Source organism: Diadema antillarum, unplaced genomic scaffold (genome assembly GCF_040938485.1).
Source record: "Diadema antillarum isolate AM-2024a unplaced genomic scaffold, OU_Dant_1.0 scf00000037, whole genome shotgun sequence".
Lineage (NCBI taxonomy): Eukaryota > Metazoa > Echinodermata > Echinoidea > Diadematoida > Diadematidae > Diadema > Diadema antillarum.
Window position 1 is genome coordinate 1022180 of NW_027270926.1, and position 13351 is coordinate 1035530.

Sequence of the window (13351 nt, forward strand, 5' to 3'; positions counted from 1 at the left end):
CCCAGTGTGCGTGAGTGGTACACACACACACACACACACACAATCACATTTTTCAATCTCATAATGCAACTTGCCACACTAAATCTGCATACTGTGGTGTTCACGGTCATGCTACAGTCATTGTTTAGACATGCCCAGTTTGGAAATTTATCATGCTTTGCTTGAATCGATATTAGTGTTTGTTTGTTTGTTTGTTTGTTTGTTTGTTTGTTTGTTTGTATTTGGTCATATGTGAACAGTGGCAAATAAGCAATGAAGATCAATAACTCTTCTATGTGAATCGGCCTCTTGCGATTTTGCAGGGTCGCTGTACATAATATCACTATCTGCAATATCGCACTCTGCAATAATTACTATCATGTATTGTTTGTATCACTTATTCAATTAGGTCATAATACAGACTGTACATCAATTTCAAGAAACATAGGCACCACTTGATACTAGAGTTGAAATGAAGGAGTAATTTGTCAATAGCAGATTGTGAGCTTCAGTATAAACAACTTAGGAAACTACAGAAGTAATACCATCAACAAACAGCATACAAACAGACTTTCTTTCCCCTTTCTGTCATGTTTTCCTGATATAATTTGATTGTTTAAATCTTTTCTATCTGACTTGAACCACGGAGGTGAGCCTCTCACCTCCCTGCTTGAACCAAGGGCAACTGTGGACTTTCCTGGTGGTGTGAAGATAACACTAGTGTTGGGATTTGATAATCACAATTGTTTGCATTATCTGACAATAGGTGTTGAAGCTCGATTGAATGTAATTGTTTAGGAGATAACACCATGCATCACCAGCACTAGCACCAAACTTGAAATTACCTGATGTTTTGCAATATCTATTTTGTGTTGTTCAGAACTTTTCTTTGACCACAGCCCTGCACTTGAAAACTTGCTCTTAGATATATGCAGTGGTACCAGGAAGTCGAGGTATGCAATACCTGTCAGATGTGATAATCAACTGTGCTCAGGAGTAAGGAAATATATTTTACACTGTACAATGTATATCCCCCCCCCAAAAAAAAAAAAAAAAAAAAAAAAAAAAAAAAGAAAAAAAAGAAGAAGAAAGAGAAAAACCAAAAACTAACAAACATAAAAAATTCTAGTATATTGTGTTTCAATCAGGTTTTTACCACATGCAGAGAACTGGCCCATGCTCCTGAGTGTCAGGTCTCTGACATTAAAGGATACTCAATCTGTTTACTGATGGAGAGGTGTGGATCCTGAAGGATATTGATGAAAAGGGAAAAATGAGAAGGGGGGGGGGGGGGGGGGGTAGGGTTGGGTATGTATCCTGTCACAGATATGCACATATATGCAGAGTACAATGTCACTATGCATCTGACAGTGTGTGTGTGTGTGTGTGTGTGTGTGTGTATGCGTGATGTCTATAGCCAGTTTACAGCAAGTGTTTGTGATGTAGCGATGCACAGAATCTGATTCACTCTGCAAACATGTTCTCTGACAGGACTGAAGTGGTCATCAAAGGAGCATGTAACATGGAGTGAGCTGAAATTTTTCCCCCCTTCTACTCTAGCTGCCATCCCGTACCCCTAGGCCTCCCCTTCCTCTTCCCCTGACGCCACCCAAGAAAAAAACAGAAACACATCCCCCTTTCTTCTCCAGGTCACGTACAGTACTTACACTTGCAATATAACAATGCTTTTTTACCATGTAGCGCATCGTGATTGTCTTACAAAGTTACTTGCTTTACAAAAAAAAAAAAGAAAAAAAAAGTTGCGTGGGTTTTTTCCATCATTTTCCCCCCAGAAGCCAGAAAGATTTGTGGTGAAGATGTCCCTGTGCAGTGATAGATAAGAATATCCTGCCATTGATACATCTGTCCTGACCTCTCTTTGATTCTGCAGCAAACATGGCTATTCACAATAGTGTGCGTGGTGTGTCTGTGAGAAACTTGTCGAGGCAATAAAGTGCAACTAATGTGCAGGTGTAAGTGGCATAAGCTTGCTGCTTTGGTAATTTTGAATAACACTTTTATTTAGCTGAATGCCATTTGTGAACAGAAAGGAGCAAGATTGGGTGTGGTCATTGTGTGCTGACATGTAATTCTCTATTGAAAACTTTAGATGGCTTTTACAGGTGTGCAAAGAACTCAGATGAATGTGTTGAAAAACCTGAGGTTGAGTCAGACCGAGCTGAGATCCCTCCCCCTTCTCCCTGTCCCCCACCTCTCCTATTCTATCTCTCTCTTTCCTCCCCCTCCCTCTGTTTTTTTTTAACAGTCCTGAATCTAAGTGTCTACACTGTGACATGCCATTGTTGATTAGCAATTCATGTAAATATTAGTTCTTTGATGAACATCTAAAAAATTGCATGGTCAATTGCCCCCAATCACGGATCCAGCGGATCACCTAATCAGTCTTGACAATGTTCAAGGTCTAGTTATTTGTCTATTTCTCTGTCCATCTGCAATGTACTTATCTGTGTCTATCCATCTGTTAATGTCAATCTCTGTATATCTTTATGTATGTATGCATACTTGCCAACATTTTCATTTGAGAAAGCGGTAGAATCCAGGATGCCTATGCGAGCAGCGCTAGCTTGAATGCTAATGAAATCATTCAAAAGCGGTAGTCTACCGCCAAATGCGGTAGAGTTGGCAAGTATGTGTATGTATGTATGTATGTATGTATGTATGTATGTATGTATGTATGTATATATATCATATGTATGTATGTATGCATCTATCTGTCTGTCTATCTACATGTATTTATCCATCTACATGTATCTACGTGTATGTGTCCATCTATCTCTATCTATAACATGTATATATCTATCTATCTGTATTGTGTGATTAGAGGATGGGAGATTGAGAAGGTGAGTATCTAAAAATGGTTGTTTTGTTGAGTGATTGCATATGTGGCAATTGAGGATCATTGTGATCTTCAATTGTGACCTCTACCTGCTCTTGGTTTCATATATTCATGAATGTTTGCCCTTTCAGTAGCCTGCACATATCAAAAGAAACCTTTTTCTTTTAATTCATTGGAATATTGAATAGGGGTGGGGCATCATCACCTATAGGTGTGAATAGCCCTTTTATTGACTGTATGACCCACAATTGGATTTTGATAGACTGATGATTATCCTTTGTGGTATGTCCATTACCTGGGAAGTCCTGTTTACATGCACAGCTCATAGCCAGTGATACTCAATGCCTGGTTCCTGGTTTAGACTTCGATTCAGACTTTATATTGAAAAAGTACAGAAAGAAAAAAAGATATAGAGTAGAAATAGAATTCCAGAGTGAATAAAATGTCAACAGATGTCAGCATTTTGCTCAAGTAATTGTGTGATTCAGTCTGGCTTAATTAATTGGTATGTGTGTGTGTGTGTGTGTGTGGGGTGTGGTAAGAGAATAAACAGGATCGTGTGTCTAGTGTAGTGATGAAATATCAATGCAAGTCTGTCTAAACTCCCTATCAACTTACACTGTACAATATTTGATTTCTCAGGTGAATGTCCTCATTTTGACATACTGTTAACAAGCAACAGTGTATCCAACAGTCCTGCTACCCTACCTTTCAAAAAGAAAAACAAAAAACAAACAAAAACGCAGCAAGATTATGCAGAGTTTTTCGTTCTGAAGGCATTGCATACCATTGTTCTTCTACATTATATGTGATGTGTGTTTGATGTATTGTCAACATGAACACCATATTGTTTGTGAATATTTGCACAGAAACAGGATTTCAACTTGAGAAGCATTCCATAGGGTGTGTGTGTGTGTGTGTGTGTAAATATGTAGGCACAATTATGTCATGGATGGGTTGTTATTTAGTTTTTGGAATCTCTATAGCTCTTATGTTACATGTAACTTTGTGATTTTTTTTTTACTGTAGTGCATTTGCAGGATTGATCGGAATTTCCAGTATCCACGTGTCCAATATTTGATACTATGGTATGGTTCATATCCTTTTTTGGTGGCTTTAAATAATTTATTGAAATGTACAATGTATTTTAGCAGGAAGTTGTGCTGAGTCCAAGTTATTTAACTAAACTGATAAATACTGAAATGTTTTAGTGGGATTGGACAAGTATTTGAAGTTTTGAGGAAATCTAAGCAGGTTTTCTGTTGTATCATCTCAGAGTCTTGAAGAAAATGAGTTATATTTGAGAAGATGTGGAATTTCTGAAATTGATTCATGGAAGAACAAGAGGTTTAAGAGAGGGACAGTATGACATGAATTTAACAGATCATCTACAAGTAGTTTACCAGTGATTAGAAGAATAGGGGAATTATGAGATGCTTATGGATGATGATCACACAATCATAAAATTTGTAATTTTTTTAACGTCTGTCCTACATGGTTCAGTGTTTCTTTGGTCTGTCTCTGTTAGTACTGCAGCCTTTTTTCTCTGGTGTGTTCTCCTTTAAGTCGATGATAACTTTTCTCTTTCGTCTGTGATATCACCCAATTACACTGCACATTTCCACAAGATCAGGAAGGTGCGACAAGATCTGGTTTCTAGGCCATCCCACACACACTGGGTGAGTCAGTGACTCTCTGGAGGGACTGGGTTTTCAGACTGTCCTGAAACCTTATATCAATGCCATGCTAACTGGCATGAGAGACTGAGGGGGAAAAGGGGGTGGGGAAGAAAGGAGAGAGAGAGGGAGGGAGAGAGGAAGAAGGAGAAAGAGAGAGGCTAGCACAAATATACACACACACATCCACACACATACACACTATACTTCCTTGCTGAGACACGTGACAAACATACATACACACACCCACACACTGTAAAACATTCAATCCTGGAGCCTCGCTCGGCGCCAGGCCCAGTTTATAACTTTACTGTGACAAGGCATGCATAGCAAACTCCAAGGGACCAAAGAGATTACTGAAGAGTGTGCATGCAACCAACAACCTGTGGCTGTGAAATCAGCCTGAGCTGAGAACATGCTTTTGCAGGGACTCCAGCCGTAGTGGTCCATGGTGAGATAGAAGCTGCCTGCTGCTGGAACCCACTATTGAAATCACTGGTGCTGCCATGAATTTCTGAATGGACGCAACCTGCTTTCATATGAGCATACCAGGCGTGGATGTGGATAGTGGCACTTCACATGGTCGATGAGTATAACAGTTTAGGTAGGTTACTCTACTCGACTTTGAAATCTGTAATGTATCCTTGCTATGGTTTTCATTCCAATGAATGGAGGTTGTACAGAGCACATGGTTGATTGTATGTTTTGGCAGTTGGGAAAAGGGGAGAAACACAAACAGTTTTTGGTTTTTTGAAGATTTTGTCACTGCTTGTGTTAAAGGGGTTATGATAGATCAATTAGGAGTGGATGTGATAGATCAATTATGAGGAGTTATAGGTATTGACTATTGATGGAAGAAAATGTTGAGACGGAGAAAATTGTAATGTAATGATGATGAAGTTTTGTGTGGAGTTGGCCACGATGAAAGAAGACGTCAATACATATTCCTGGTCTGGGTAGCTCTTGTTCCTTTCTATCGTCCTTCAAAACCCTTTAGTGTCCAGTATGATCTATCCTACATTGTTGATATTAAAGTACCATATCTAATTCGGATGTTGTCTACTACCTACTCGCCATCTATTTTTGTATGGTTGGTAAAAATAAGTGGACAAATTGACTACTGTATATAGAACTGAGGGAGTTACTTTGAAGAAAAGGGAAAAAATTACAGTAAGTCAAACAAAGCCATTCAGTTTAAAAGAAATTCAACTAAAATCAAACTAGTGATACAATCTTTATTTAACCATTTTAACCTCATTATGACTTGAATGCTTTTCTGCAAGTATCTCAAAATATCTGTGGTGATCACATGATCTTGTGGCATTGTTTCCTATTGACAGTATTGTACCTGCATGGTTGTACATTCTACAGTGCCGAGTCCTCAGTTAAAATGTTCTCATAAGAAACATTGGCTCTATGATAGGGGTACATGTATAACTGAAAAGATGTATCCGTGAAAGATGTGCCGACCGTGTACTCAACCCTCCCCCCCCCCCCACCCCCCCCCGGAAAAGTGTCTTCAGGCAGTTTGTTCTTTGTCAGAGTTCTGCATGAGAGACGACAAAGTCATGATTTTTACAGAGAATTTAAAACACGCCATGTTGTTAGATGATAGGGCTAACATTCTTGCAGTCAAAACTTCTTTATTTGTCCAATACGGCGCAGATATGAAGTGGTGCGCTGCTTTGGTATAATAACAGTGTTCAATGTTGTTGTTGTTTTTTTTTATTTTTTTATGGTAGTAGGTCCAGCAGATATGATTTACTGACAGAGCAGGTTGGATATTGCACAACTTCCAGGGGTTGTTATGTAGCTTAGTTATACTTTTTTCCCCTATACTATAATATGCATCACTGTCTGTCTGCCTTTCTACATCTTTTGACCTATTTGCCTTTCTGTCTGTCTCTCCGTCTGTCTGTCTGTCTGTCTCCCTCATATTCTCTATTACCCTGTTTCTGTCTCTGCACTGATTGTGACCTGCTCAGATCTGGGTGCTTTGCCAAACAAAACACAGACTTTCTCAGTTTTTCCCTGTCCATGTGTCATTTGTTTCAGTCGTTTTGCGAATGTTTTGATAAGAGGTATCAGGACTGTAGAGTTTGAGGAAAGTTTGTGGAGTGGGGAATTGAGGGATTTTCCCTCTTATGTGATGTGGTGTGATGAGGTATTATAGAAATACATGTTCTTATTGATTGGCTTTATTGGCGTTCAGACACGGATGCACTAAAACATTTCAATTACCGGTACGTTAAATGGATGTGCAGGATATAACTATTTTCTCTTTGTGACATTGACAGTATCTGACAACCGCTAAACAGATTGTGAAGCATTTAAATTCAAATCGTTCTGTGGCCTATCACTGAGTTATGGACAGCGACACTGAAGTTTCTGTAAATTGAAAGCAGTGGGGAATGTACACCTTTTCGGCTGTCGTATGAGATTTTTGACAACATTGAAGTCGTATTGCATATTTTTTTTTTACATTTCTCGGGCTTTCATTGCAATTTTAAAATCTTGCATAAAATTGCATAATACTTTTAGAAGTTTTAGAAGTCCATGCAGTGTGTGTGAATGACGTGTGAATGGCATATGAAAAAGAAAAGTTTTTGTTTTTGTTTTGTTTTGTTTTTCAAATCCCACGATGCAATTCTTCACACTGGGTCTGCACACTAGGGTGCTGGGGTTCACTCTCCGGTCATTGTTTAGGCACGTGCAGTTCAGAGATCCCAAAGTACTTGGCTTGCAGCTGATTTGTGTATTTTTTTTCCTTTTTTTGCCATCAACGAAAGCGAACAGTAGTTTAAAGAATTGAATTTTGCTATTGAACTGTCATGTGTGAATGAGCCTGTTGCCTTGCTTCTTGCGGAGAAAAAAATATTTCAGTCCCTATTAATGTGAGGTGTGAAGGAGCTTTCCCCTGCTCAGTGTAAGATATGCCTGGCTGCAGTAATAGACATTTCTGTTGGAAAAGAGATGGCAAAAAAAAAAAGATGTTTTGTGATATCCGTATACCCAGTGGATAAGCTTTTACCCGAAACATTTCTCCACAGAAATCAACCTTGCTTTGATAAGCACAACCTGAAGGCATTGTGATCAATGAGCAGTATCAATATTTGGTAAAAAGGTGGAGTTTGTGTTGTTTTTTCCCTTTTGCAAGTTTCATCTTTCTATTTTGTTAGTTTTTCAGGACTCCTATTCTTCTCCCTTTTGTGTACTCTAATAGTAGGCTATATGTTTATATATCTACAAGTTTAAGTAGCTTATTTCAAGACTAGTATCTGTTATACTGCTGTAGATCCTCATGCACAAAGTATACACAAACTGACAAAGCTATATCCCCTCTTTTTGCTCCCGAAGTCGCCTTCTTCTTCTTTGCTCTCTATCTCTTTCTCTTCCCTCTTCTCCCCTGAGGTTGTTTAAAGACCTAATAAAATGCTTGCAAAATGTTTTAATATGCAAAAGAAATGTAAAATATATGTCATGATTATCAATGTAAATAGGTTGTCAGTGTCGTTCCGGTTTTTATCGCTTCTAGAAACTCCCCCAAATATCACATTTTTGGAGGACCCCGTTGCAGCTTTTGCGAAAAAGATAGTCACGTGACCAACACCCCTGAACCGATTGATGACGTATAAGCACGGAGTTGTGCTCAGTTAGCAGACGCCGCTCAGCACAAGCACTCAGATTACTACTGTAGCTTGGTACACGCGCGTACACGATAGCTAGCCCGGCCAGGCCCGGGCCCCGCGGGATGTGCGCTCCCCGTCGACCCACTGACTGTCGACATGTATGCATTACCACGTACATTATCACTAAGTTAGCTTGCACAGATACCTGGTACCTCGAGCATAATGTCTTCCCCTATATGGGTAAACTTCGACATCGATGATGATGATGAAGACTGCAGCTCTGACGATAGCGGAGAAGAAGAGGCGGCACATGAAGTTGAAGGGGAAGATGGGGAGGGAGAGGCAACCGATGAACCAGAACGTTATCGTGGGGCTGCACCTTACCGATATGAACCAGCTGCATCTCCCCCGCTGCCAGTGCAAGAGCGTATGAACATGGCACCAAGCCCGAGAATAGACCTCACGGAAACGATCGCCTGGGAAATAGAGTGGTATGTCTGGTATGCCCCCATATAGGTTAACGTTAGAAAGGATATACTGTATTCTACATGATTGACATTGTAAGTTGTAACTGTTTGTCTAGTAAGTAGATTAGAAGAACAGGCCCAGCTCGCTCACAAAGTGAGCGGCTACTCCGGCCGCAGCAAGCAAGCGGGAGCGTCCCGGCCGTGGCCTGGCCCGTCGGCCGGCGCTTACAAGTTAAACTACCAGTAGTACTTAGTCTAGTAGTAGATCTAGTAGCAGTCTACTAGTAGTTATAGTAGTCTACTAGTAGTAGTAGTCTACTAGTACTACTACTAACACTGCTAGTAGTAGTACTATTACCACTACGGCTCTAGGTCTAGTAGACTAGTAAGTAGTAATACACTACCAACACTATTCGCGATGCTTTGACAGTGAAAACGCCGTCCTTTACTTGTGGTTTCGTTGTGAGTTAGTCGTGCAAAAGTCGTGCTTTTGCACTTACATATTGTCCCCGTGGTTTTGCCGTGATTGCGTTGTGATTAGGTAGTGAACGAGTTGTGAAAATGTGCTGGAATCGATGTGAAATTACCGTGGATTAGTAGTTGTTACGTCGTGAAAAAGTCGTGCTTTTCGGGCAGAACAGTCACCGACATCCTGCCTCGCCCCCTCGCCGGCTAGAGTGACTCTTTTGTTATGCAGCGTGAAAATCGAACAAAAGACACATGCTATTCATGGTGATAATCCGCCGATTGTTACATCGGCTTTTGTCCGCAGCTCTTGGGCTCCAAAACCACGACTTTTTCACTACTAGTTCACGGCCGAAGAACGATCAAATCATGCTGTTTCAGTGCTTCTGGAGCGTTGCAAAGTTTGATAATCCGCTGATAATCTTGGTTCCAGCACCTTGTTTATCCATTTCGATACAACAAACGAAGCTCTACTTGCATTGTTCATGTCGTTTGTAACAGTATAGTATGGTTTCGTCGATCGACGCGAGCACCTAGAATAGCATGAAAAGACATGCAACGAAGCATGTGTATTCGTCTTCGTAAATCCCGGTGTTCGTCTTCGTAAATCCCTGCGTTCGCTACCACATTAATTACGACAAATCGCATGCGTGTTACTGTTTATGTACGTTACCATGCAGGTTCTTCAATGCGTTATATCACGGCAGGCGCGTACCACGTGTCGTGTTTACCAAGACCATAAATTAAAGAAGTGCAAGATGCCTGAGCGTGACGTGAGACATGTCGTTTAATATTCATTCAGCTTCTAATTTTATCGTATCGTCCTTATTTCTACATCGGTATTGAAAGCCTAAAACAAACAATATTGTATTAAAAGCAATCATCCAATTTTGCTATTATTTTAGCACCTTACGGAGCCGAATGTTGCCGTTAATCGTTTTAAAATGTAAAAGCAAAGAACCGACATTCATTTTAGCATCTTACGGAGCTGAATATTATCCTTAGGCCCTATTAATTTCCGAACGTGAAAGTAAACATCCGCTATTTATGTTAGCACCTAACTGAGCCGATAGATACCGTTAATCATTTCCAAATGTAAAAACAACAATGTGTTATTTATTTTAGCATCGTACGGAGCAGAATATTACCGTTATTCATTTCCAGATTTAAGAGCAAACATCCAACATTTATTTCATTATCGCATGGAGCCGAATGCTATTGCTGTCCACTTCCGAAAGTGAAATGAATAATCTGACAATATGCATCGTATATACGGAGCCGAATGTTACTGTTTTCATTTTTGAACGTCAAAGCAGACATCAGACATTATTTTCCCATGCAACGCAACTGAATGTTACTGTTATTCATTTCGAAATGCTATAGCAAAATATCTGACATCTATTTTAGCATCGTATGTTGCAGAATGTTACTGCTATTCACTTCCAAACGAATGTAGGCCTAAAAGCAATCATCTTCCGGAGCGAATGTTATTGCTCTTTACTTTCGAAAGTAAAAGCAAACACCCGACATTTATTTAATCATTGTACGGAGTTGAATATTATTGGTATGCATTTCCGAACGTTAAAGGGATCTTTCGATATTTATTCTAGCATCTTCCGGAGCTGAATGTTATTGCTATATTTACTTTCGAACGTAGAAGCAAGCATCCGGCATTTATTTTATCATCATACGGAGTTTAATATTATTGTTATTCATTTCCGAACGTCAAAGGGATCATTCGACATTTACTTTAGCATCTTCCGGAGCTGAATGTTATTGCTATTTACTTTCGAACGTATATAAAAGCAAACATCCGGCATCTATTTCATCATCGTATCCGGAGTTGAATATCATTCTTATTTATTTCCGAACGGCAACGCAAACATTCGACATTTATTTCAGCATCTTCCGAAGCCGAATGTTAAGAGTCCTTTTCATTTCCGAACGCAAAATCAAATATCTGACATTAATTTTAGCACCGTATACGGGGCCGAATCTTACCGTTATTCATTTCAAAAAGTATATAAGCAAACATCCAACATTTGTTTTAGTATCATACGGAGTCGAATATTCCCGTTATTCATTTCCAAAGTTAAAAGCAAACATCTGACATTTTTTTCTTTTTAGCATCTTACGGAGCTGATTGTTACCGCTGTTCATTTTCAAAAGTATAGGCAAACATCCGACTTTTTTTAGTGCCCGATCGGGCCACTAAAATCTTAATTTCAGAAATTTTAGGGGCCCGACGTGTGTTTTTGGTGGCCCCGGGCCACCGTTAGTGTCGAGCCCTATGACGTTGAAAAAATTTTTTAATGCTTTTGATGATGATAATGATGGATCGAGGGCGCTTGTGATAATGATGAAGACGAGGTGTTACGATAATGACAGTGATATATTCGGCCCCTATATAACAGCGTGCAAATGCGGACGAAACTTCCTCGCAGAGCAGTGGCAAACTGAAAGTCTCTTGCAATTTCTCTTTCAGATATAGAACCTTGTTGATAACACAGCCTACAGACAGAACAATTTCCGTAGTTTAAATCATGAAGCTTAAAACGCTGATATGGATATTCTCTTAAAGAAAATTATATATCTGCTCAAGAATCAGAAGTGCTAAGAAGTTGCCGCTCATTTCATCCAATCATTTTATCGAGCGGGATATCGTGAACTATGTCATTTATGTACAGTATAATACGCAGGGCGAGTGATTGTGTCTTGGCCCGTTCAAAATATAACGGAGTATTGTTACAAACAACATATACGACATATACTGCACGCGGAAATAACTAAGCGGCACTCGTTAGTGATTATAGCAACATTCCGTATCATTAACAGCAATATTACGATTCAGTGCAAGGTATATAAATTATCGTAATTACGGCATCATGAATTCCGTTATCAACAATAATGCAATTCTGTCCTTAACAAAATTTGATAGAATTAATACGGGATAATCTTCATGTATATTATTCTTTGTGGATAGATCAGATTTTAAGTGCCCATGCTTGTCCAGTCAAGTAATTTTCATTTGTATTCACGAATTCACAGTTTACGTCGATATAAAACAAATTTTCAATCAGTTGTAATGAAAACAATACGAGGCAAGAATTTCATTTATTGATATTTTCGAGTAATATAAACAACATGATCATGACAATGCAAAACCCATACGATCTCACGTTTTACCGAATTGCATGTAATAAACTGCTTACGAGATTAAAGGGAGTTAAATTTTGAACTGTGAAATTACTCTGAATACTACTTCGAGGATTTGGTGATCAACAGTAAATAACTGTTAGTCGTTTTCTGACGACGAAGTGAGCTATAATGTCCATGTTACCTTCTACATCGAACCAGGGAGGTGGAAAAGATCCATCTCCAAACCGACCCATTATATCGGCACAGCTCGGTCATCGTTGGTCATGCATGCGCAGCTCAGCGACTCAATGCCGTTCCACCTTTTGATATCATCATCAAGCACAAAAGCTTCCAGCCGCAAGGAGTTAATGAATATCCGGGTCATTGTTAAACAACCTACGATGGGGCAGGGAGCACCTTGGCTTTTATGTCAAGAAACAGTTTGTATACGTTTGTAATTAAATGCAAACAAAATATAGAAAAAAAGAACATCAGGCTTTACAAATCGGGGTTGGCCCCTATAATTATCTATGAACAGTTCTTTTTATTAGTGACCCGACTGATGTGACCTCTATGGTAAGAGCTTAATTTAAGAGAGTACCTATGGTAATTGTTACTTATCTACGCGGTTTTTTATTCATATAGCGTAAGCAACATCTGGCGGAAACTTCATGTAACGATTGCATTGTTGTTGGTTTTTTTTTTTTTTGGGGTGGGGGTGGGGGTTAATCATACCCTCGTATGGAACAGTGTCCAAAGATACATGTAACAGGTATAGGCACTATATACATATTTACGTGTGCGGGAGGGGAAGAGCACGTAATCGAGGGAGAGCTGGAGCATAATAGAGAGCACAGAGCTTGTGACAGACCATCACGGGTGCATTTGTATTTTTAGATATGATATTCAACACCATTTCTATGGAATTCATCATGTACACATCTTTTTTTTTTCAAAGAAAATGTAAGAAATTTAATACTCTGGGACAGTGGGCATGGCTATAAAATCGTGATTTTTCTGTCACCTCGTGCAGAGTCCCGTGCGCGTCTGTCACTGTGTAAGAACTTTATAGATGATGATCAAAGGTGCGAGGAAAGTTTGTATCGAGATCTGGGGGGCATTTCATGAAGCATTTTGTCT